Raw genomic sequence first — 25,199 nt, forward strand, 5'->3', positions numbered from 1 at the left:
CACACACACACACACACACACACACGGCAAACATTGACATACACACACACAGATCAAACACACATCCACACAGAGCAAAAATACACACGTGCACGGAGTGAACATACAAACGTGTAAATCGAATACACACCCACACACAACAATACACACACACACACAGCGAAGACATGGCGTACAGGGTAAGGTTACGATGAGAGATAACCATGGTAACCTAAAGAACATAAACATTGGCTTCCCATTTCACTGCCACAACACCGTGTCTTCTCACTGCCAACACTGAGTACAACTACAAGACTCAATACAGCCAACACTGAGTACAACTACAAGACTCAATACAGCCAACACTGAGTACAACTACAAGACTCAATACAGCCAACACTGAGTACAACTACAAGACTCAATACTGCCAACACTGAGTACAACTACTAGACTCAATACTGCCAACACTGAGTACAACTACAAGACTCAATACAGCCAACACTGAGTACAACTATTAGACTCAATACTGCCAACACTGAGTACAACTACAAGACTCAATACAGCCAACACTGAGTACAACTAGACTCAATACTGCCAACACTGAGTACAACTACAAGACTCAATACAGCCAACACTGTACAACTACAAGACTCAATACAGCCAACACTGAGTACAACTACAAGACTCAATACTGCCAACACTGAGTACAACTACTAGACTCAATACTGCCAACACTGAGTACAACTACTAGACTCAATACTGCCAACACTGAGTACAACTACTAGACTCAATACAGCCAACACTGAGTACAACTACTAGACTCAATACAGCCAACACTGAGTACAACTACAAGACTCAATACAGCCAACACTGAGTACAACTACTAGACTCAATACAGCCAACACTGAGTACAACTACAAGACTCAATACTGCCAACACTGAGTACAACTACTAGACTCAATACAGCCAAAACTGAGTACAACTACAAGACTCAATACTGCCAACACTGAGTACAACTACTAGACTCAATACAGCCAACACTGAGTACAACTACAAGACTCAATACTGCCAACACTGAGTACAGACTCAATATGCCAACACTAGACTCAATACTGCCAACACTGAGTACAACTACAAGACTCAATACACAACAATGAGTACAACTCAATACAGCCAACACTGAGTACAACTACAAGACTCAATACTGCCAACACTGAGTACAACTACAAGACTCAATACAGCCAAAACTGAGTACAACTACAAGACTCAATACTGCCAACACTGAGTACAACTACTAGACTCAATACAGCCAACACTGAGTACAACTACAAGACTCAATACTGCCAACACTGAGTACAACTACTAGACTCAATACTGCCAACACTGAGTACAACTACTAGACTCAATACTGCCAACACTGAGTACAACTACTAGACTCAATACAGCCAACACTGAGTACAACTACAAGACTCAATACTGCCAACACTGAGTACAACTACAAGACTCAATACTGCCAACACTGAGTACAACTACTAGACTCAATACTGCCAACACTGAGTACAACTACTAGACTCAATACTGCCAACACTGAGTACAACTACTAGACTCAATACTGCCAACACTGAGTACAACTACTAGACTCAATACTGCCAACACTGAGTACAACTACTAGACTCAATACTGCCAACACTGAGTACAACTACTCGACTCAATACTGCCAACACTGAGTACAACTACTAGACTCAATACTGCCAACACTGAGTACAACTACTAGACTCAATACAGCCAACACTGAGTACAACTACAAGACTCAATACTGCCAACACTGAGTACAACTACTAGACTCAATACTGCCAACACTGAGTACAACTACTAGACTCAATACTGCCAACACTGAGTACAACTACTAGACTCAATACTGCCAACACTGAGTACAACTACTAGACTCAATACTGCCAACACTGAGTACAACTACTAGACTCAATACTGCCAACACTGAGTACAACTACTAGACTCAATACTGCCAACACTGAGTATAACTACTCGACTCAATACTGCCAACACTGAGTACAACTACTAGACTCAATACTGCCAACACTGAGTACAACTACTCGACTCAATACTGCCAACACTGAGTACAACTATTAGACTCAATACTGCCAACACTGAGTACAACTACAAGACTCAATACTGCCAACACTGAGTACAACTACAAGACTCAATACTGCCAACACTGAGTACAACTACAAGACTCAATACTGCCAACACTGAGTACAACTACAAGACTCAATACTGCCAACACTGAGTACAACTACAAGACTCAATACTGCCAACACTGAGTACAACTACTAGACTCAATACTGCCAACACTGAGTACAACTACAAGACTCAATACTGCCAACACTGAGTACAACTACAAGACTCAATACTGCCAACACTGAGTACAACTACAAGACTCAATACTGCCAACACTGAGTACAACTACAAGACTCAATACTGCCAACACTGAGTACAACTACAAGACTCAATACTGCCAACACTGAGTACAACTACAAGACTCAATACTGCCAACACTGAGTACAACTACAAGACTCAATACTGCCAACACTGAGTACAACTACTAGACTCAATACTGCCAACACTGAGTACAACTACAAGACTCAATACTGCCAACACTGAGTACAACTATTATACTCAATATTGCCAACAATGAGACAAGACTCAATACTGCCAACACTGAGTACAACTACAAGACTCAATACTGCCAACACTGAGTACAACTACAAGACTCAATACTGCCAACACTGAGTACAACTACAAGACTCAATACTGCCAACACTGAGTACAACTACAAGACTCAATACTGCCAACACTGAGTACAACTATTAGACTCAATACTGCCAACACTGAGTACAACTATTAGACTCAATACTGCCAACACTGAGTACAACTACTAGACTCAATACTGCCAACACTGAGTACAACTATTAGACTCAATACTGCCAACACTGAGTACAACTATTAGACTCAATACTGCCAACACTGAGTACAACTACTAGACTCAATACTGCCAACACTGAGTACAACTACAAGACTCAATACTGCCAACACTGAGTACAATTACTAGACGCAATACTGCCAACACTGAGTACAACTTCAAACATCAGCTATCTGAGCAGCTAACCGATCGCTGCAGCTGTACATAGTCTATTGGTAAATAGCCCACCCATTTTCACCTACCTCATCCCCACAGTTTTTATTTATTTACTTTTCTGCTCTTTTGCACACCAATATCTCTAGAGACCTGTACATGATCATCTGATCATTTATCACTCCAGTGTTAATCTGCAATATTGTAATTATTTGCCTACCTCCTCATGCCTTTTGCACACATTGTATATAGACTCCCCTTTTTTTCTATTGTGTTATTGACTTGTTAATTGTTTACTCCATGTGTAACTCTGTGTTGTCTGTTCACACTGCTATGCTTTATCTTGGCCAGGTCGCAGTTGCAAATGAGAACTTGTTCTCAACTAGCCTACCTGGTTAAATAAAGGTGAAAAAATTAAAAATTAAAAAAATTAAATAAAAAAATAATTTAAACTACAAGACTCAATACTGCCAACAATGACTACAACTACTCGACTCAATACTGCCAACACTGAGTATAACTACTCGACTCAATACTGCCAACACTGAGTACAACTACAAGACTCAATACTGCCAACACTGAGTACAACTACAAGACTCAATACTGCCAACACTGAGTACAACTACTAGACTCAATACTGCCAACACTGAGTACAACTACAAGACTCATTACTGCCAACACCGACTACAAGACTCATTACTGTCAACAAGGATCATTACTGCCAACAAGACTCATTACTGCCAACACTGACTACTTATTACTGCCAACACTGACTACAAATACAAGACTCAATACTGCCAACAATGAGTACAACTACAAGACTCAATACTGCCAACACCGACTACAAGACTCATTACTGCCAACACCGACTACAAGACTCATTACTGCCAACACTGACTACTTATTACTGCCAACACTGACTACAACTACAAGACTCAATACTGCCAACACTGACTACAAGACTCATTACTGTCAACACTGATTTCTTATTATTGCCAACACTGACTACAACTACAAGACTCATTACTGCCAACACTGACTACAAGACTCATTACTGTCAACACCGACTACAAGACTTATTACTGCCAACACTGACTACAAGACTCATTACTGCCAACACTGACAACAAGACTCATTACTGCCAACACCGACTACAAGACTTATTACTGCCAACAAGACTCATTACTGCCAACAAGACTCATTACTGCCAACACTGACTACAAGACTCAATACTGCCAACACTGACTACAAGACTCAATACTGCCAACACTGACTACAAGACTCAATACTGCCAACACTGACTACAAGACTCAATACTGCCAACACTGACTACAAGACTCAATACTGCCAACACTGACTACAAGACTCATTACTGCCAACACTGACTACGTATTACTGCCAACACTTACAATTACAAGACCCAATACTGCCAACACTGAGTACAACTACAAGACCCAATACTGCCAACACTGACTACAACTACAAGACTCAATAATGCCAACAATGACTACAAATACAAGACTCTATACTGCCAACAATGAGTACAACTACTAGACTCAATACTGCCAACAATGACTACAAATACAAGACGCAATACTGCCAACACTGACTGCAACTACAAGACTCATTACTGCCAACACCGACTACAAGACTCATTACTGCCAACAAGACTTATTACTGCCAACAAGAGTCATTACTGCCAACACTGACTACTTATTACTGCCAACACTGACTACAAGACTCAATACTGCCAACACTGACTCAAGATTACTGCCAACACTACAAGACTCACTTATTACTGCCAACACTGACTACAAGACTCAATACTGCCAACACTGACTACTACAAGATTTATTACTGCCAACACTGACTACAAGACTCAATACTGCCAACACTGACAAGACTCAATACTGCCAACACTGACTACAAGACTCATTACTGCCAACACTGACTACGTCATTACTGCCAACAAGACAATTACAAGACCCAATATTACCAACACTGAGTACAACTACAAGACCCAATACTGCCAACACTGACTACAACTACAAGACTCAATAATGCCAACAATGACTACAAATACAAGACTCTATACTGCCAACAATGAGTACAACTACTGACTCAATACTGCCAACAATGACTACAAATACAAGACCCAATACTGCCAACACTGACTGCAACTACAAGACTCATTACTGCCAACACCGACTACAAGACTCATTACTGCCAACAAGACTTATTACTGCCAACAAGAGTCATTACTGCCAACACTGACTACTTATTACTGCCAACACTGACTACAAGACTCAATACTGCCAACACTGACTACAAGACTCAATACTGCCAACACTGACTACAAGACTCATTACTGCCAACACTGACTACGTATTACTGCCAACACTTACAAATACAAGACCCAATACTGCCAACACTGACTACAACTACAAGATTTATTACCGCCAACACTGACTACAACTACAAGACCCAATACTGCCAACACTGAGTACAACTACAAGACCCAATACTGCCAACACTGACTACAACTACAAGATTTATTACCGCCAACACTGACTACAAGACCCAATACTGGCAACACTGACTACAACTACAAGATTTATTACCGCCAACACTGACTACAAGACCCAATACTGCCAACACTGACTACAACTACAAGATTTATTACCGCCAACACTGACTACAAGACCCAATACTGGCAACACTGACTACAACTACAAGACCCAATACTGTCAACACTGACTACAACTACAATACTCAACACTGTCATCACTGTGGCTACAACTACAACAATGAATACTGTCAACACTTATTACAACGGTGAATACTGTCAACACTGTGATTACAACAATGAACAATGTCAACCCTGTGATTACAACGATGAACACTGTCAACCCTGTGATTACAACGATGAATACTGTCAACACTATAATTACAACGATTAACACTGTCAACACTGATTACAACGGTGAATACTGTCAACACTGATTACAACGATGAATACTGTCAACACTGTGATGACAACGATTTATTACTGTCAACACTGATTACAACAATGAATACTTTCAACACTGATTACAACAATGAATACTGTCAAAACTGATTACAACAATGAATAGTGTCAACACTGATTACAACAATGAATACTGTCAACACTGATTACAACAATGAATAGTGTCAACACTGATTACAACAATGAATAGTGTCAACACTGATTACAACAATGAATAGTGTCAACACTGATTACAACAATGAATAGTGTCAACACTGATTACAACAATGAATAGTGTCAACACTGATTACAACAATGAATAGTGTCAACACTGATTACAACAATGAATAGTGTCAACACTGATTACAACAATGAATAGTGTCAACACTGATTACAACAATGAATAGTGTCAACACTGATTACAACAATGAATAGTGTCAACACTGATTACAACAATGAATACTGTCAACACTGATTACAACAATGAATACTGTCAACACTGTGATGACAACGATGTATTACTGTCAACACTGATTACAACAATGAATACTGTCAACACTGATTACAACAATGAATACTGTCAACACTGATTACAACAATGAATAGTGTCAACACTGATTACAACAATGAATAGTGTCAACACTAATTACAACAATGAATAGTGTCAACACTGATTACAACAATGAATACTGTCAACACTGATTACAACAATGAATACTGTCAACACTGATTACAACGATGAATACTGTCAACACTGATTACAACAATGAATACTGTCAACACTGATTACAACAATGAATAGTGTCAACACTGATTACAACAATGAATAGTGTCAACACTGATTACAACAATGAATACTGTCAACACTGATTACAACGATGCATACAGAAGGAAAAAGACAGTCCAAGGAAAGTATTTATCCAAAGTGTGAAATGGGAAACAAAGCCAAGGACCAGTTGGAAATGTTGAATTTTCACCCCCTTTTCATGATATCCAATTGGTAGTTCCAGTCTTGTCCCATCGCTGCAACGGGAGAGGTGACGAAGGTCAAAAGCCGTGCATCCTCCGAAACACGACCCTGCCAGGCCGCACTGATCCTTCACACACTGCTCACTTAACCCGGAAGCCAGCCGCACCAATGTGTCAGAGGAAACACTGTATACCTGGCAACCGTGTCAGCGTGCACTGCGCCAGGCCTGCCACAGGAGTCGCTAGAGCGCGATGGGACAAGGACATCCCTTCCGGGGAAACCCTAACGACACTGGGCCAATTGTGCGTCTCCCAGTCGCAGCCGGCTGCGACACAGACCGGTATGTAGCCCGGATCTGTAGTGACACCGCTAGTGCTGCGATGCAGTGCCTTAGACCGCTGTGTCACTCGGGAGGACAGTGTTTCTATAGTGTTGAGAAGAGTCACAACCAACAGTGAATGCCAAGCCATGAGAATCTATTCACAGTTGATAGAGTGCAGCAGGTTTGTCTCTGCCTCTCTGCCTCTCTCACACACACACACACACACACACACACACACACACACACACACACACACACTCTCATGCTCTCTCCTTCTTTCTCTCTCCCTCCCAGTCACCACCACTTCACCACATTTCAAACATGTCATCGGATCTGTAAACTAGAGCCGAAAGAGGTGATGGCAGCTACACGATGGCTGACACTCCTCAACCGTTAGAGAGACAGTAACTGACAGACGGATCTGCCTGACAGACAGATAGACAACACTACAAAGTTGCATTATTGGTCAATTTTTACAGATATTGTATATGTTTGGCCATCACCTGACACACCCATCACAGGCTGGGAGCAGCATGTGAGCTGAAGCAGAGTGGCACTTAGAGGTAAAGTGCCTTGCTCACAGGCACAATGGTGGTAGGTAGTATACAGGGGCTCAAACCGGCAACCCTCTCTAACCTCGAAGCTACCGCTGCCTCCCTACCGCACTGATGCACACACACAGACAGAGACAGATATAACCCAGGACACACGTGCAGCTGTTAATATGGTACCCCTCTATGCTTCTCTAGACCTCTCTCTGCTGTTTGTTTACACTCTGGTTCACTCGTACACCACTAGGTCTTCAATCTTGTTCTCTATCTTGGACTCTATCTCCCTCTGTCTCAATCCCTCTCTTTTCCTCCCTCCCTAAGACGCATACACACACACACACACTCCTCACATTAAACCCACTTGTGCTCTGCCTCTTGGCATGGAGAGGAGTGGGTGAGGGTCATATTTCAGGGGGCCAACTGCTGGACAGAGTTAGCCTATGGCTGTTCTCTCTGTCCTTATACACTGGAACACACACACACACACACACACAAACATCCAGAGCAAGAGCCAGTCACAGCCGTTCTCAATTAGGTGGGTCAGAGAGTGGGGAATAACTAACTCTCTGGTATCTGTGTGTGTGGTGTGGTGAAGTTTGCGTGTGCGTAAATCTATGCTCTGTCGAGAGGCTGTCAATACGCTGTGACCCTGGTTTTTAAGCATGCATGGATCTGACTACACTTAAAGTCAAGTTGTGGTCTGCATTGAGACACACACATTATGTGTATAATGTGTTGGATAGGAACTTGCTTTGCACTAGTGATGAAATAATGTAATTAAACTCAGCTGTGTCCCCCACTGCTTTTATATAACTGACTATTCCACTTACTCCTCTATCACACGCACACACACACACACACAGTTACATGTAGTTTAACTATACTGAACAAAAATATCAAACACAACATGCAACAATTTCAAATATTTTACTGAGTTACAGTTCATATAAGGAAATCAGTCAATTGAAATGAATTCATTAGGCCCTAATCTATGGATTTCACATGACAGGGCAATACAGATACCGTCAAAGAAAGGGTAGGGACATTTCTCTCATGCAGCGCGACACATCTCCACATATAGTTGATCATAGAGTTGGAGGCCATGGAAGATCTGGGACATTTTCAGCTTCCAGGAATTGCGAACAGATCTTTGCAACAGGGGTTGTGGAATATTATGCTAAAACATGAGGTGATGGCATTGGATGAATGGCATGACAATGGGCCTCAGAACCTCGTCATGATATCTCTGTGCATTCAAATTGCCATCTATAAAATGCAATTGTGTTCATTGTCCATAGCTTATACCTGTCCATACCATAACCCCACCGCCACCATGGGGCACTCTGTTCACAATGTTGACATCAGCAAACTGCTCGCCCACACAACGCCATCTGCCCGGTACAGTTGAAACCAGGATTCATCCATGAAGAGCACACTTCTCCAGCATACCAATAGCCATCGAAGGTAAGCATTTTCCCACTAAAGTCGGTTACGACGTCAAACTGCAGTCAGGTCAAGACCCTGGTGAGGACAACAAGCACACAGATTAGCTTCCCTGAAAAGGTTTCTGACAGTTTGTGCAAAATTCTTTGGTTGTGCAAATCCACAGTTTCATCAGCTGTCCGGGTGGTTGGTCTCTGATGATGCCGCAGGTAAAGAAGCCAGATGTGGAGGTTCTGGGCTGACGTGGTTACACCTGTTCTGTGGCTGTAAGGCCGATTGGACGGACATGGCCGATTGGTGTAAGGCCGATTGGACGCACATGGTTTCGAAATGAACATTAAATTCTCTGGCAACCGCTCTGGTGGACATTCCTGAGGTCAGCATGCCAATTGCACACTCCCTCAAAACTTGAGATATCTGTGGCATTGTGTTGTGTGACAAAACTTAACCTTTTAGAGTGGCCTTTTATTGTCCCCAGCACAAGGTGCACCTGTGTAATGATCATGCCGTTTAATTCGCTTCTTGATATGCCACATCTGTCAGGTGGATGGATTGTCTTGCAGGGATGTAAACAAAATTTGAGAGAAATAAGTGTTGTGTGGAACATTTCTGGGATGTTTTATTTCAGCTCATGAAACACTGGATCAACACTTTACATGCTGCACATATATTTTTGATCAGTGTAAATTTTGCAGTAGCTTGGTGGTAGTTGAACTAAATTCAAATCTTGGTAGTGTTTTCAGTAGTTAATTAAGGAAAAAAATAGGGGTGAAGTAGACTGGAATTCATTCATTTTCTTTTTCGGCATCAGCCCTGCCTAATTCTAACTTGAAACATTGTTTTTATGTTAAATAGGCTAAATCACACATTCTGTTAACATTTGACCCCAGAGTGATCTGTTCTTGCAATTCGTAGTCTGTGACATTTAAGATCATTTTTCATGAGGTTGTGCAAATAACTTTAGTTAAGTAAACTATCTTTATTTTAAGGGTAGCTTTAGTGTAGTTTAACATCCTCCAGTGAGAAGTCATTGTAGGGCCCAAAAAATCTGTTTAGTTTTTTCCCCAAATTCCTTTTCCTCCAATCTGTCTTTCCAGGTTTCTTATTCAGGTTTTCCCTCTTAAAAGCTGACTTAAAAAAAATTTGAAAAACAACTAAATTGGACGTTCTACATCCACAATAATGGTTAAATCAGGAGACCTCTTATAAGGTCTAGAGAAAAGAAAAACAATAGATTGTAGTTCCCCTTTAATTCCAGTGTACAATTAGCAAGAGTTGTTGTTTAGCTGGGTTTTTGTAGGGCACCGAGTTTGCAAAACATGACTTATGATAAACATGGGAAAAATAATACCATTTTTTAAAAACATTGAGTTATTCCCTACCAAGTTCAATCAACAAAAATGATATTGTTGATTTCCATTTTGTCTGAATTCCATGATTCCATCCCCATTCTCCGCATCGCAGATTTTATTGTGCCCTATAATTGGTAGCTTGGTAAACTATATTTTGAGTAGCTTCCCCAAGACTGCGCACACACACAAACATTACATTACATTTAAGTCATTTAGCAGACGCTCTTATCCAGAGCGATTTACAAATTGGTGCATTCACCTTATGACATCCAGTAGAACAGTCACTTTACAATAGTGCATCTAAATCTTAAAGGGGGGGGTGAGAAGGATTGCTTATCCTATCCTTGCACGCACGCACGCACACACAAACAAACAAAGAAACAAACAAACAAAACACAGCCTTCGGAAAGTATTCAGACCCATTGCTATGAGACTCAAAATTGAGCTCGGGTGCATCCTGTTTCCGTTGATCATCCTTGAGATGTTTCTACAAGTTGTTTGGAGTCCACCTGTGGTAAATTAAATTGATTGGACATGATTTGGAAAGGCACACACCTGTCTATATAACATCCCACAGTTGACAGTGCATGTCAGAACAAAAACGGAGCCATGAGGTCGAAGGAATTGTCCGTAGAGCTCTGAGACAAGACTGTGACGAGGCACAGATCTGGGGAAGGGTACCAAAACATTTCTGCAGCATTGAACGCCCCCATCATTCTGAAATGGAAGAAGTTTGGAAGCACCAAGACTCTTCCTAGAGCTGGCCGCCCAGCCAAACTGAGCACTCGGGGGAGAAGGGCCTTGGTCAGGGAGGTGACCAAGAACCCGATGGTCATGCCGAAAGAGCTCCAGAGTTCCTCTGTGGTGATGGGAGAACCTTCCAGAAGGACAACCATCTCTGAACCACTGATTGGTGGATCAGGCCTTTATGGTTGAGTGACCAGACGGAAGCCACTCCTCAGTAAAAGGCACTTGACAGTCCGCTTGGAGTTTGCCAAAGGGGAACATAAAGACTCTCAGACCATGAAAAACAAGATTCTCTGGTCTGATGAAACCAAAATTAAACTTGCTGGCATGAAGGCCAAAGGTCACATCTGGAAGAAGACTGGCACCATCACTGCGGTGAAGCAAGGATTTTAGAATAAGGTTGTAACCTCACAAAATGTGGACAATTGTGCGGACTTCTAAAGTCCGTGTTAGTATATATTCTAACAAGTATCCCCCCAGAACTTAATCAAGCAATATTTTAGTTCTGGGTGACCAAGATTACTGTACGATGGACCGAGCTACAGCTAGAAAACTCTCTCCTTACACAGTTCATATTAAAACACGAGAAAATGTCTAAGAAAATGTCTAATATACTGAATTCATATAAAACCACTCTCTACAGAGTACATGTAATAAAAAAGACTAGATGCAGTTCAGCTAGCCTCTCTACAGAGTGCATGTAATAAAAAAAGACTAGATACAGTTACAGCTAGCCTCTCTACAGAGTACATGTAATAAAAAAATACTAGATACAGTTACAGCAACCCCTCTCTACGGAGTACATGTATACAAAAATACTAGATACAGTTACAGCTAGCCTCTCTACAGAGTACGTGTAATTTAAAAAAAGACTAGATACAGTTACCCTCCTGTCTCAGCCTCCAGTATTTATGCTGCAGTAGTTTGTGTCGGGGGGCTAGGGTCAGTTTGTTATATCTGAAGTACTTCTCCTGTCCTATTCGGTGTCCTGTGTGAATCTAAGTGTGCGTTCTCTAATTCTCTCCTTCTTTCTTTCTCTCTATCGGAGGACCTGAGCCCTAGGACCATGCCCCAGGACTACCTGACATGATGACTCCTTGCTGTACCCAGTCCACCTGGCCATGCTGCTGCTCCAGTTTCAACTGACCTGAGCCCTAGGACCATGCCCCAGGACTACCTGACATGATGACTCCTTGCTGTCCCCAGTCCACCTGGCCATGCTGCTGCTCCAGTTTCAACTGTTCTGCCTTACTATTATTTGACCATGCTGGTCATTTATGAACATTTGAACATCTTGGCCATGTTCTGTTATAATCTCCACCCGGCACAGCCAGAAGAGGACTGGCCACCCCACATATGCTCTCTCTAATTCTCTCTTTCTTTCTCTCTCTCGGAGGACCTGAGCCCAAGGACCGTGCCCCAGGACGACCTGACATGATGACTCCTTGCTGTCCCCAGTCCACCTGACTGTGCTGCTGCTCCAGTTTCAACTGTTCTGCCTTATTATTATTGGACCATGCTGGTCATTTATGAACATTTGAACATCTTGGCCATGTTCTGTTATAATCTCCACCCGGCACAGCCAGAAGAGGACTGGCCACCCCACATAGCCTGGTTCCTCTCTAGGTTTCTTCCTAGGTTTTGGCCTTTCTAGGGAGTTTTTCCTAGCCACCGTGCTTCTACACCTGCATTGCTTGCTGTTTGGGGTTTTAGGCTGGGTTTCTGTGCAGCACTTTGAGATATCAGCTGATGTACGAAGGGCTATATAAATACATTTGATTTGATTTGAGTTACAGCTAGCCTCTCTACAGAGTACATGTAATAAAAAAAGACTAGATACAGTTACAGCTAGCCTCTCTACAGAGTACATGTAATAAAAAAAGACTAGATACAGTTCAGCTAGCCTCTCTACAGAGTACATGTAATAAAAAAGACTAGATGCAGTTCAGCTAGCCTCTCTACAGAGTACATGAAATAAAAAAGACTAGATGCAGTTCAGCTAGCCTCTCTACAGAGTACATATTAAAACACTACAATATACATTCTCTCCATCTTTCTCACTCTTTATTCCACTCTTTCTAATACCATCTCTTTCTCGCTGTCTTTCTCCCTCTACTCCACGATGCAAGCAGAGCAAGCCGTGCCAGCGACTGCCACCTCGCCACACCATTTGTGAAATGATTCAAATGAGGCAATTGTTTAGTTGTTTAATGACTTGAATGTCTTGACAGACAAAACGGAACACGGTTAGATTATTCATTAACAATCTCTCCCTAATCTCTCTCTCCCCCCCTCTCTTTCTCTCCCATTTATTCCCTATACCCCTCCCTCTCCACCCTTCCCCCTCTACCCCTTTAGCATCTTATGCATTATGAAAAGCCAAGTCATTAATGGATGTGTTCCCCTCTTGTGATGCGCAGAACATTACAACCACTCAGAGGAAGGGGACACTTGACAGGCCGGCAGACATAGAGCAGCCTCTGTAATCACATAACATCATGTCACTACACACACACACAACCATGTTACTACCGTCCATGTGGGCATGTTCTATTAAACACTGACGGAAGACACACACGACACACACACACACAAACACACACAGGAATGGAGAAACACTAGGGCCGTTGTATAGGTTTCCCTTCTCTTTGCGTCACATGAATACATTATCTTGGAGATCCTGGAGATGGATATTAGATGGAGGGAAAGGGGGGTAAGAGGAAACGAGATAAGATGAGGTGAGGGAAAGAGAGGAGAGGGGTGGTTTGGAATGGAGAGCTAGGCTAATTCCTGTGGTGCGAACATCCTTTCCTTTATCAGAGAACACCATGTGGCACCAACACACACACACACACACACACACACACACACACACACACACACACACACACACACACACACACACACACACACACAGAAGGAGAGAGAAACAACTTTCATTTTCACTGTGAAGCCTGTCTTTCTATGACTGGCTGTCAACCTCAACCTGAAGTTAAGCTTCACACCCAATCCTCTCAGTCCTCCAATGCAAGCAGAGAAATCATTTCCCCTGGTGTGATTGGTTTTCACTGTGCAATCATGACAACAGCTTCCCAACAGATAAAAAAAATACTTAAACTGATTAAGCAGTGTGTGTGTACGTGTGTGTGTCAGTCATTGGCCTGGGCGATATACAGTTTATAACGGAGTATTTTCAAATACCAACGGTATGATTTTCAATGCCGTTTAATGTGTCCAATGCATTTTATCCAGCTCAGGGCTCAGCTATGTATTGGTTTCCTAACTAAGTGACTAGATGTCCGGATACAGCAGAGACATTCAATCCCCTCCTGGATCCAGATCCCTGAATAGTTGTGTGTGTAAACAAATAAATACATTAAGTGAAATAGCACTCCTTGTGTGTACTACTGTATTCCCCAGTATGGTACAGAAATGGTATGAAGGTAAGAACATATAGATACAGCCCATCCCTAGTCAGACGTGCTTTTAAATACATGTGTATTGGATTCTTTGTTATTTAAATACTTGAGTATTTGAGTATGTTCAAATAAGTGTCCGAATCAACTACTTCCATTGGAAGTATTATCATAAAATTTAATTTAAATAGCCTTCAATTTGAATACTTAATTCCAAATAGATTATTTCAAATACATGGGAGTCTTTATTTGTATTTCAAAATCCATGCCAAGGTGTGTGTGTGTGTGTGTGTGTGTGTGTGTGTGTGTGTGTGTGTGTGTGCCAAACACCCTCTCTCTCTCACATACAGCACTAATTATAATCTATAGACCAGCTTTAAGTGATACAGTCTACTGTGTTCTCACCCCTTCTCTGCCTCTCCCCACTTATTCTGTGTTATCTGTAGCTGTCTCTCTTGTCTGCCCTCTTCTGTGGCGGTCTGCCCTCCTCTGTTGCCGCCTCTCTCGTCTGCCCTCTATTGCTATCTCTTAGTATTCTATGTTGCTGTCTCCTGTCTGCCCTCTTCTGTTTCTGTCTCTTAGTATTCTATGTTGCTGTCTCTTGTCTTCCCTCTTCGGTTGCTGTCTCTCTTGTCTGCCCTCTTCGGTTGCTGTCTCTCTTGTCTGCCCTCTTCGGTTGCTGTCTCTCTTGTCTGCCCTCTTCGGTTGCTGTCTCTCTTGTCTGCCCTCTTTTGTTGCTGTCTCTCTTGTCTGCCCTCTTTTGTTGCTGTCCTCTTGTCTGCCCTCTTTTGTTGCTGTCTCTTAGTATTCTATGTTCTGTCTCTTGTCTTCCCTCTTCGGTTGCTGTCTCTCTTGTCTGCCCTCTTCGGTTGCTGTCTCTCTTGTCTGCCCTCTTCGGTTGCTGTCTCTCTTGTCTGCCCTCTTCGGTTGCTGTCTCTCTTGTCTGCCCTCTTTTGTTGCTGTCTCTTAGTATTCTATGTTGCTGTCTCTTGTCTTCCCTCCTGTCTCATCCTGTCCTGGTTGCAAAAAAGTGTAAAAGTAAACAATTGCTTTAATAGTAATTTCACAGGCCTTTTCACCTCACATGCAAATACTTTGTAAACCATGTTTAACTCTTTCACTTTCTCCCATTTCACCTGTTATAATTATATAATTGTTATAAAGTAGCTGGCACAATAAATGCGTTTTTGTTTTAACTTGGTAGCTAGCTGGCTAGCAAGTCAGCTTACATAATGTTATACCAGTCTGCTGAGAGCTAATGTTGGCTAGGTAGCTAACAAACAAACAAACAAACAAACAAACAAACAAGGAAAGCTCGTTAGCTATATTTTGCCATGTAAGGTTTTTCATATAAGGCTGAAGTCATCATGTGTAAACTGCTTATCAAGACGCTTGCGTGTTATCGGATCACAAACATACACAAATAAGATTGCGAACGTCCTGGCTGCTTCGATAACCAGCTAAAGTTGCCTAGCTAGGTAATGTTAGCCAATGTAAGACTAACGTTAGTCAACGTAAGACTGAACAATAGCTAATGTGTATGGCCAGCTCATGCACCGCAATATATAATACTTTCTTACAAAACATAGCTAGTTAAAGTTAGTTACATTCACTTTAAAACCACCCAACTTTGGGAAACTGCCACCATGCGCAAGTTCATTTGCACATTTGCACAGACCAAGCTACGGTAAGACGAGGTAGCCAGATTTCAGACAAGAAAAACACTGCAGTTAGCTACGCTATAGTTCCTCAACTAAGAACGACCAAGACCACAACACAAACCATAGTCGAGAAAACCAATTGCTTAGTTAACCTCTTGAAACTAGGGGGCAATATTTTTTGGGGGGGAAAAATAACGTTCCCAAATTAAACCGCCTTTTTCTCAAGACCAGATGCTAGAATATGCATATAATTGACAGCTTATGATAGAAAACACTCTAAAGTTGTCAAAATATTGTCTGTGAGTATAACAGAACTGATATTACAGGCGAAAGCCTAAGAAAAATCCAATCAGGAAGTGACTCATGTTTTGAAACCGTTGTGTTCCTATGCACCCCTATTGGCCACTGAATCAACCAGATTCCTTCTTCTACGTATTCCCTAAGATGTCTACATTATTGTGATGTAGTTTCACGCCTTTATGTTGAAGAATGAGCGTAAACCACTACATTGCGTAAGTGGCCAGCTGAGGGCTCTCAGAGTGATTCTTGCGTAAAAGACAGAGGTAGTAATTTTTCCTCTCGCTCCTACTGAAATGCCAATTGTCCCGGTTGATATATTATCTGATAGATATTTGGAAAAACACCTTGAGGATTGATTATAAAAAACGTTTGCCATGTTTCTGTCGATATTATGGATTTAATTATAATTTTTTCCCGGCGTTGTCGTGCAAGGCACTTCAGAGGGTAGTGCGTACGGCCTGGGGCAAAGCAGCCTGCCATCCAGGACCTCTACACCAGGCGGTGTCAGAGGAAAGCCCTAAAAATTGTCAAAGACGCCAGCCATAGACTGTTCTCTCTACTACCGCATCCCACCACCCACCATCCCCTCTTTTTACGCTTCTGCAACTCTCTGTTCATCATATATGCACAGTCACTTTAACAATACCTACTACCTTAATAAGCCTGACTAACCAGTGTCTGTATATAGCCTTGCTACTATTTTTTTCAAATGTCTTTTTACTGTTGTTTTATTTCTTTACTTACCTACACACACACACACATACCTTTGTTTCTTCACCATTGGTTAAAGCCTGTAAGTAAACATTTCACTGTAAGGTCTACCTACACCTGTTGTATTCGGCGCAGGTGACAAATACACTTTGATTTGATTTGACACTTTTTCTGCACTTTTGTTATCATTTCCACACTGTGCCCCACAGAGCTGCACAATATAGATTAAACATAGTTTTAAACATAGTTTTTAAAAAAAAAAATTTTAAAAGTTTTTTTTATTTATCCGTTATTTTACCAGGTAAGTTGACTGAGAACACGTTCTCATTTGCAGCAACGAGCTGAGGAATAGTTACAGGGGAGAGGAGGGGGATGAATGAGCCAATTGTAAACTGGGGATTATTAGGTGACCGTGATGGTTTGAGGGCCAGATTGGGAATTTAGCCAGGACACCAGGGTTAATACCCCTACTCTTACGATAAGTGCCATGGGATCTTTAATGACCTCAGAGAGTCAGGACACCCGTTTAACGTCCCATCCGAAAGACGGCACCCTACACAGGGCAGTGTCCCCTTTAACTGCCATGGGGCATTGGGACATCTTGTTTTTGTTCTTTTTTGTTTGTTTTAGACCAGAGGAAAGAGTGCCTCCTATTGGCCCTCCAACACCACTTCCAGCAGCATCTGGTCTCTCATCCAGGAACTGACCAGGACCAACCCTGCTTAGCTTCAGAAGCAAGCCAGCAGTGGTATGCAGGGTGGTATGCTGCTGGCTAATTAATTGGTGAACTGCTGGAATCATGGAAAAATAATGATTAATCTAATTCTATAGTTGGAATATAGTTAGCAGCACCTTGAATACATTGTTTGACGTGACAACGAATTAATAAGCAAGGGAGAAATTATTGACAGGGTAGGAGCCAAAGTGTTGGTCAGTGTTTCCACAGTACCCTAATTAGATGTTACATTACATGTTTTCTTACCTCATGTAGCTAGCTAACATATTCTTGCTTAGCCTATTCCTCTCCGGTGTGGACGGTACCGGTACACAAACAACATCCTTATCAAGAACTGGTACCAGACTGCTTTAGCTAGCTAAGTTTGCTCTGATTTAGTACTTTAAGCAAGCTAGCTAACCAGCTAGTGGTTAACATTATTTAGTTTGTCTAGAACTTTGGCTAGGACTTGGCTCAGAAAAGACAAACTAGCAGACACTAGTTTGCAGACAGTAAAATACACAAACTAAATGTAATTATAGAACACTTGTAGAAAGCAGCATCGTTGTCACCAACAACGTCCTGCATCCGACCATGCAGTCTGAACGGCAAGAAAGTTTTGTTCAAGTCCAGTGCTACCACACCTGATTCTATGACTCAGCTGTTTATCAAGACCTCAGCTGTTCATTGAATAGTAGAATCCAGTGTGGTAAAACTGGGCTTGAACAAAAAAAGCTTGCATAAACCTGTACCTTGTCAAGAGAAAATTGTGGCCATCCCTGAATTGTATTTACAAAGCTGACTATATACGAGGAATGTACATTTAGTTGTAAATTGTATATATAGCCCTAACCCACAACACATCTTTGTTTACAGGTAATGTAGTACAATAACTTTCTTCAGTAAACTTTAAGGTACATTTTCATGTAAATAGTTAATGGGTGCATGTTGATTATTTGTGTATTTTACAGTAGCTTGCTCAATTGTCTTAAAAGAGATCAGGGGAGGGCCTCCTGAGTGGTGCAGTGGTCTAAGGCACTGCATCTCATTCCAGGATGTGTCCAAGTACAAGTCCAGGCTCTGTCGCAGTCGGCCGCGACCGGAAGGCCCATGGGGCCGCGCACAATTGGCCCAGTGGGTTTGGGGAGGGTTTAGCCTGCTGGGACGTTCTTGCCCCATTGCACTCTAGCGACTCCTGTGGCGGGCCGGGCGCAATGCACGGTGACACGGTCTAGTTTGAGAAACAGATGCCTCAAGCCAGCATCCCGGAGTCGCCTCTTCACTGTTGACGTTGAGACTGGTGTTTTGTGGGTACTATTTAATGAAGCTGCCAGTTGAGGACTTTTCAAAGGGCTCAGAGGTAGGCCAAAAACAAAAAAAGCCCAGGACTGATAGGGAGAGGATAAGAGCAGTCGTCTGCCTACCTGTGTGAACTCTGACCTGGGCTGGGAGTGATGTCACAAGCCCCCCTCACCCCCACCCATCCCATGTATATCCTTCAGGATCCTTCCTCACTGGTCTTCACTGGACCTGAAAGAGATAGGGAGAGAAGAGAAAGATGTTACATTTCTGCAAAGAAATACATCGTTAGACAGATTTGTTCCACTGTGAAGGCAAAATGCGTGTGTGAAACAGGGTCTCATGTGTACTTCAAGACAGATGTTAGCCCACTGAGCTAAAGCCTCAGGTATTAGCTCTGGATGCTCACACAAGTCTTCAAGTTTACTCATCACATGAGTATAGTCCAAAGAACCGCTTCTGTTATAAGTGTATTCTGCAGAAATATGCTAAGATGAGAGAGAGAGAGAATGTATTTGTGCATATTGGAAACGGATGGAGAGCAATTAGTAAGGAAGGCAAAAGAGGATAATGGATGAGAACATTCTGTATGTATCAGCTGTAATTGAGATCCACTGGATGGAAGACACACCGCTAGGAGAATATTACTACCACTTAGAAAGCACACTGCTACAGTATACAGTGCCTCCGGAAAGTATTCAGACCGCTAGACTTTTAACACATTTTGTTACGTTAAAGCCTTGTTCTAAAATTGAATAAATAAACATCCTCGGCCATCTACACATAGTACCCGATAATTACAAATCAAAAACAGGGTTTAAGAAATGTTTGCAAAATGGATAAAAAAAAATTAAAAAATGAAATACCTTATTTACATAAGTATTCAGAACAATTGCTATGAAACTCGGAATTGAGCTCAAGTGCATCCTGTTTCCATTGATCATCCTTGAGATGTTCCTACAACTTGATTGTGGTAAATGGGGACATTTGGTACATGTGGTAAATTCAATTGATTTGACATGATCTGGAAAGGCACAGACCTGTCTATATAAGGTCCCACAGTTGACAATGCATGTCAGAGCAAAAACCAAGCCATGAGGTGGAAGGAATTGTCCGTACAGCTCCGAGACACAGATCTGGGGAAGGGTAGCAAAACATTTCTGCAGCATTGAATGTCCAAGAACACAGTGGCCTCTATCATTCTTAAATGGAAGAAGTTTGGAACCACCAAGACTGGAGCTGGCCGCCCAGCCAATCTGAGCAAACGGGGTAGAAGGGCCTTGGTCAGGGAGGTGACCAAGAACCGGATGGTCACTCAGAGCTCAAGAGTCACATTCCAACAGGACAATGACCCAAAGCACACAGCCAAGAGGACGCGGGAGTGGCTTAAGGACAAGTCTCTTGATGTCCTTGAGTGGCCCAGCCAGAGCCCGGACTTGAACCCGATCAAACATCTCTGGAGAGACCTGAAAATATCTGTGCAGCAACGCTCCCCATCCAACCTGACAGAGCTTGAGAGGGTCTGCAGAGAATAATGGCAGAAACTCCCCAAATATGTATAAAAACCTGTTTTTGCTTTGTCATTATGGGGTACTGTGTAGATTGATGAGGGGGAAAAACTATTGAATAAGTTTTAGAATAAGGCTGTAACATAACAAAATGTGGAAAAGGGCAAGGGGTCTGAATACTTTCCGAAGGCACAGAATATAAGGATTTAGAGAAAACACTGCCAAAATGTAAATAATCCCGAGATGGCTTATATTTAAACCACACCAATATTAAGAAGTTACCCTCAAAGCACAATAACATTAAAAATAGATATTATGGTTGAAAAGACATTGAAAATATGTACTTTGGTTGAAATGACACCGAAATTAAATTGAAAATACTTATTTCAAACAATTTTGCTCACTGGGTAACTTCAGTCTTTTGCAAATGTCCCTCTTAGTCCCTGTCCTTTTCATCCAAAGAGTGAAAAATGACTCAAAGAAAATAATCATGTTAAACGCGAGTCAAGTTTGTACTTTACATGTGACTTTCAGCAGTGTAACTCTAAGCTGTGTGTGGTGTAGCTGAACATGTCCCAGTTCTTCCATGGCCTGCTTAGTCACCAGACATGTTCCCCACTGAACATGTTTGGGATGCCCTGGATCGACTTTTAAGACAGCTCTTTCCAGTTCCAGCATGATCAACTCTACGTGAAGGAGATGTGTAGCGCTGCATGAGTCAAATGGTGGTCACGCCCGATATTGACTGGTTTTCTGATCCACGCTGCTACCTTTTTAAGGTATCTGTGACCAACAGATGCATATCTGTATTCCCAGTGATGCAACATCCATAAATTAGGGCATAATGAATTTATTTCAATGGACTGATTTACTTATATGAACTTATAGCTGTAATCGCAGCAAAAGGTGGCGCTACAAAGTATTAACTTAAGGGGGCTGAATAATTTTGCACGCCCAATTTTTCAGTTTTTGATTTGTTAAAAAAGTTTGAAATATCCAATAAATGTCGTTCCACTTCATGATTGTGTCCCACTTGTTGTTGATTCTTCACAAAAAAATACAGTTTTATATCTTTATGTTTGAAGCCTGAAATGTGGCAAAAGGTCGCAAAGTTCAAGGGGGGCCGAATACTTTCGCAAGGCACTGTATCTACTGGTAACTCATCCACCTCTATATCCATGTAAAATGTTAATTGTTACATATGTAAACCAATGTTCTGTTTCTTTACAGTGATCATGTAGGCTGTAATGACAAAGCCAAAGCTTTTCTGTTCAAAGCTCTTAAAACCATAACCTTTACCTTAGGCCTACTGTGGGGAATCCTGGACTGAAGAGGCTTCTACTAACTCCTCTTAATAGACACAAGCCACAAGCACTCACAAATGCAACTGCGCGCACACACACACACCTCCTTATCATCAGAGTTGTCTGGGGAGCCAGCAGGGCTATAAAGCCGAACAGCTCATCTCCTTAAAACAAGCAGGGTTGTCCCTGGGCGCCTGAACACCACTCATCAACAGTTACACCAGAGAGAGAGAGAGAGGGAGAGGGAGAGGGAGAGGGAAAGAAAGAAGGGGGGAAAAGAATGAAAATCAATGGTCCCCTCCAACACCAGTGCAAACAATAGTAAGAGAGAAGACAGGCAAATAATTCTGCCCTTCATCCCTTCCAATACCCCAGACAAAGGTAGAGAGACAGATAGCTAAGGCTCAGAGAAGTAATCATCTCTATGCAAATAGAAAACTGAGTGACAATTTAAAACAAGATAGCGCGTGCGTGTGTGTGTGTGTTTGATTCGGTATAGCGAGGCCTCCCTCTGAAATCAATTCACAGCGAGGGAGAGAGAAAGAAAGCATTTTCCTGTGGTGGAGATAAAACACTTTACGAGGAGCCGTCTGATAGTATGATGCTTATCTGGAGGAAATTAGCAACAGGAATACCATTACCCACAACAAACAACTCAAGTGTTGAACCTTTGACTCTCCCTCTCTGTTTATTTCTCTCTCTCTCCCTCCCTCTCTCTCTCTCCCTCTCTGTTTATTTCTCTCTCTCTCCCTCCCTCTCTCTCCCTCTCTGTTTATTTCTCTCTCTCTCTCTCTCTCTCTCTCCTTCTCTGTTTATTTCTCTCTCTCTCTCCCTCTCTGTTTATTTCTCTCTCTCTCTCCCTCTGTTTATTTCTCTCTCTCTCCCTCGTTCCCTCGCTCGCCCTCTCCCTCGTTCCCTCTGTTTATTCGTTCGCCCTCTCCCTCGTTCGCCCCTCTCTCTCGTTCCCTCGCTCACCTCGTTCCCTCGCTCGCCCTCTCCCTCGTTCCCCTCGCCCTCTCTCTCGCGCTCTCCCTCGCCCTCTCCCTCGTTCCCGCGCTCGCCCTCTCCCTCGCCGCTCTCCCTCGTTTCGCTCGCCCTCGTTCCTCGTTCCCTCGCTCGCCCTCTCCCTCGTTCCCTTCGCCCCTCCCTCCCTCGCTCGCCCTCTCCCTCGCTCGCCCTCTCCTCGTTCGCTCGCCCTCTACCTCGTTCCCTCGCTCGCCCTCTACCTCTCTCCTCGCCCTCTACCTCGTTCCCTCGCTCGCCCTCTCCCTCGTTCCCTCGCTCGCCCTCTCTCGTTCCCTCGTTCCCTCACTCGCCCTCTCTCGTTCCCTCGCTCGCCCTCTCCCTCGTTCCCTCGCTCGCCCTCCCTCGATCCCTCGTTCCCTCTCCCCTCGTTCCCTCGCTCGCCCTCTCCTCTTCCCTCGCTCGCCCCCTCCCTTTCGCTTCCTCCCTCGCTCGCCCTCTCCCTCGTTTCGCCTCCCTCGTTTCGCCCTCTCCCTCGTTCCCTCTCTCCCTCGTTCCCCGCTCGCCCTCTCCTCGTTCCGCGCTCGCCCTCTCCCTCGTTCCCTCGCTCGCCCCTCCCTCCGCTCGCCCTCGTTCCCTCGTTCCCCGCCCCCTCGTTCTCTCGCTCGCCCTCGTTCCCTCGCTCGCCCTCGCTCGCCCTCTCCCTCGTTCCCTCGCCGCCCTCTCCTCGTTCCTCTACCTCGTTCCTCTCGCCCTCTACCTCGTTCCCTCGCTCGCCTCTACCTCGTTCCCTCGCTCGCCCTCTACCTCGTTCCCTCGCTCGCCCTCTACCTCCCTCGCTCGCCCTCTCCCTCGTTCCCTCGCTCGCCCTCTCCTCGTTCCCCTCGCCCTCTCCCTCGTTCGCCTCGCCCTCGTTCCTCGCTCGCCCTCTCCCCTCGTTCGCGCCCTCGTTCCTCGCTCGCCCTCTCCCTCGTTCCTCGCTCGCCCTCTCCTCGTTCCTCGCTCGCCCCCTCTCGCCCCTCCCCTCGTTCCTCGCTCGCCCTCTCCCTCGTTCCCCCTCGCCCTCTCCCTCGTTCCCTCGCTCGCCTCTCCCGCTCGCCCTCTCCCTCGTTCGCGCCTCGCCCTCTCCCTCGTTCCCCGCGCTCGACCTCTCCCTCGTTCCCTCGCCCTCTCCCTCGTTCCCTCGCTCGCCCTCTCCCCCTCGCCCTCTCCCTCGTTCCTCGCTCGCCCTCTCCCTCGTTCCCCTCGCCCTCTCCCTCGTTCCGCGCTCGCCCTCTTCCTCGTTCCTCGCGCTCGCCCTCTTCCTCTTTCCAGCACTCGCCCTCTCCCTCGTTCCCTCGCCCTCTCCCTCCTCTCCCTCGTTCGCGTGCTCGCCCTCTCCCTCGTTCGCCCTCTCCTCTCCTCGCCCTCTCCCTCGTTCCCGCCCTCTCCTCGTTCCTCGCTCTCCCTCGCCCTCTCTCCTCTGCCTCGTTCCCTCTCTCTCCCTCTGCCTCGTTCCCCTCTCGCCTCTCCCCTCGTTCCCTCCTCGCCCTCGTTCCTCGCTCGCCCTCTCCCTCGTTCCCTCGCTCGCCCTCTCCCTCCCTCCTCTCCCTCGCTCGCTCTCCCCGTTCCTCGTTCGCCCTCTCCTCGTTCCCTCGCCCTTCCTCTCCCTCGTTCCCTCGCTCCCTCGTTCCCTCCTCGCCCTCTCCCTCCCTCGTTCGCCCTCCTCGCCCTCTCCCTCCCCTCGTTCGCCCTCTCCCGCTCGCCCTTCCCCCTCGCTCGCCCTCTCCCCCGCCTCTCCCCCTCGCTCGCCTCGTTCCC

The 25,199-nt window shown here is 44.1% G+C and overlaps 1 protein-coding gene across 9 annotated transcripts in view; it reads right to left on the reverse strand.

Moving 5' to 3' along the window:
* LOC118375470 (zinc finger MIZ domain-containing protein 1-like) overlaps nt 1–25,199 on the reverse strand; it is a 316,755-nt gene that overhangs the window by 227,574 nt on the left and 63,982 nt on the right. For 7 of the 9 annotated variants that reach the window (XM_052498707.1, XM_052498708.1, XM_052498704.1 and 4 more), the window contains exon 2: nt 19,750–19,855. The gene's annotated coding sequence lies outside the window, so the exon portion shown is untranslated. Of the gene's footprint in view, nt 1–9,285; nt 9,502–19,749; nt 19,856–25,199 lie in introns of all 9 variants that reach the window. The other 2 variants (XM_052498709.1, XM_052498705.1) reach the window with 1 other exon arrangement.

The sequence above is a fragment of the Oncorhynchus keta genome, chromosome 36, assembly GCF_023373465.1.
Source record: "Oncorhynchus keta strain PuntledgeMale-10-30-2019 chromosome 36, Oket_V2, whole genome shotgun sequence".
Taxonomy (NCBI): Eukaryota; Metazoa; Chordata; class Actinopteri; order Salmoniformes; family Salmonidae; genus Oncorhynchus; species Oncorhynchus keta.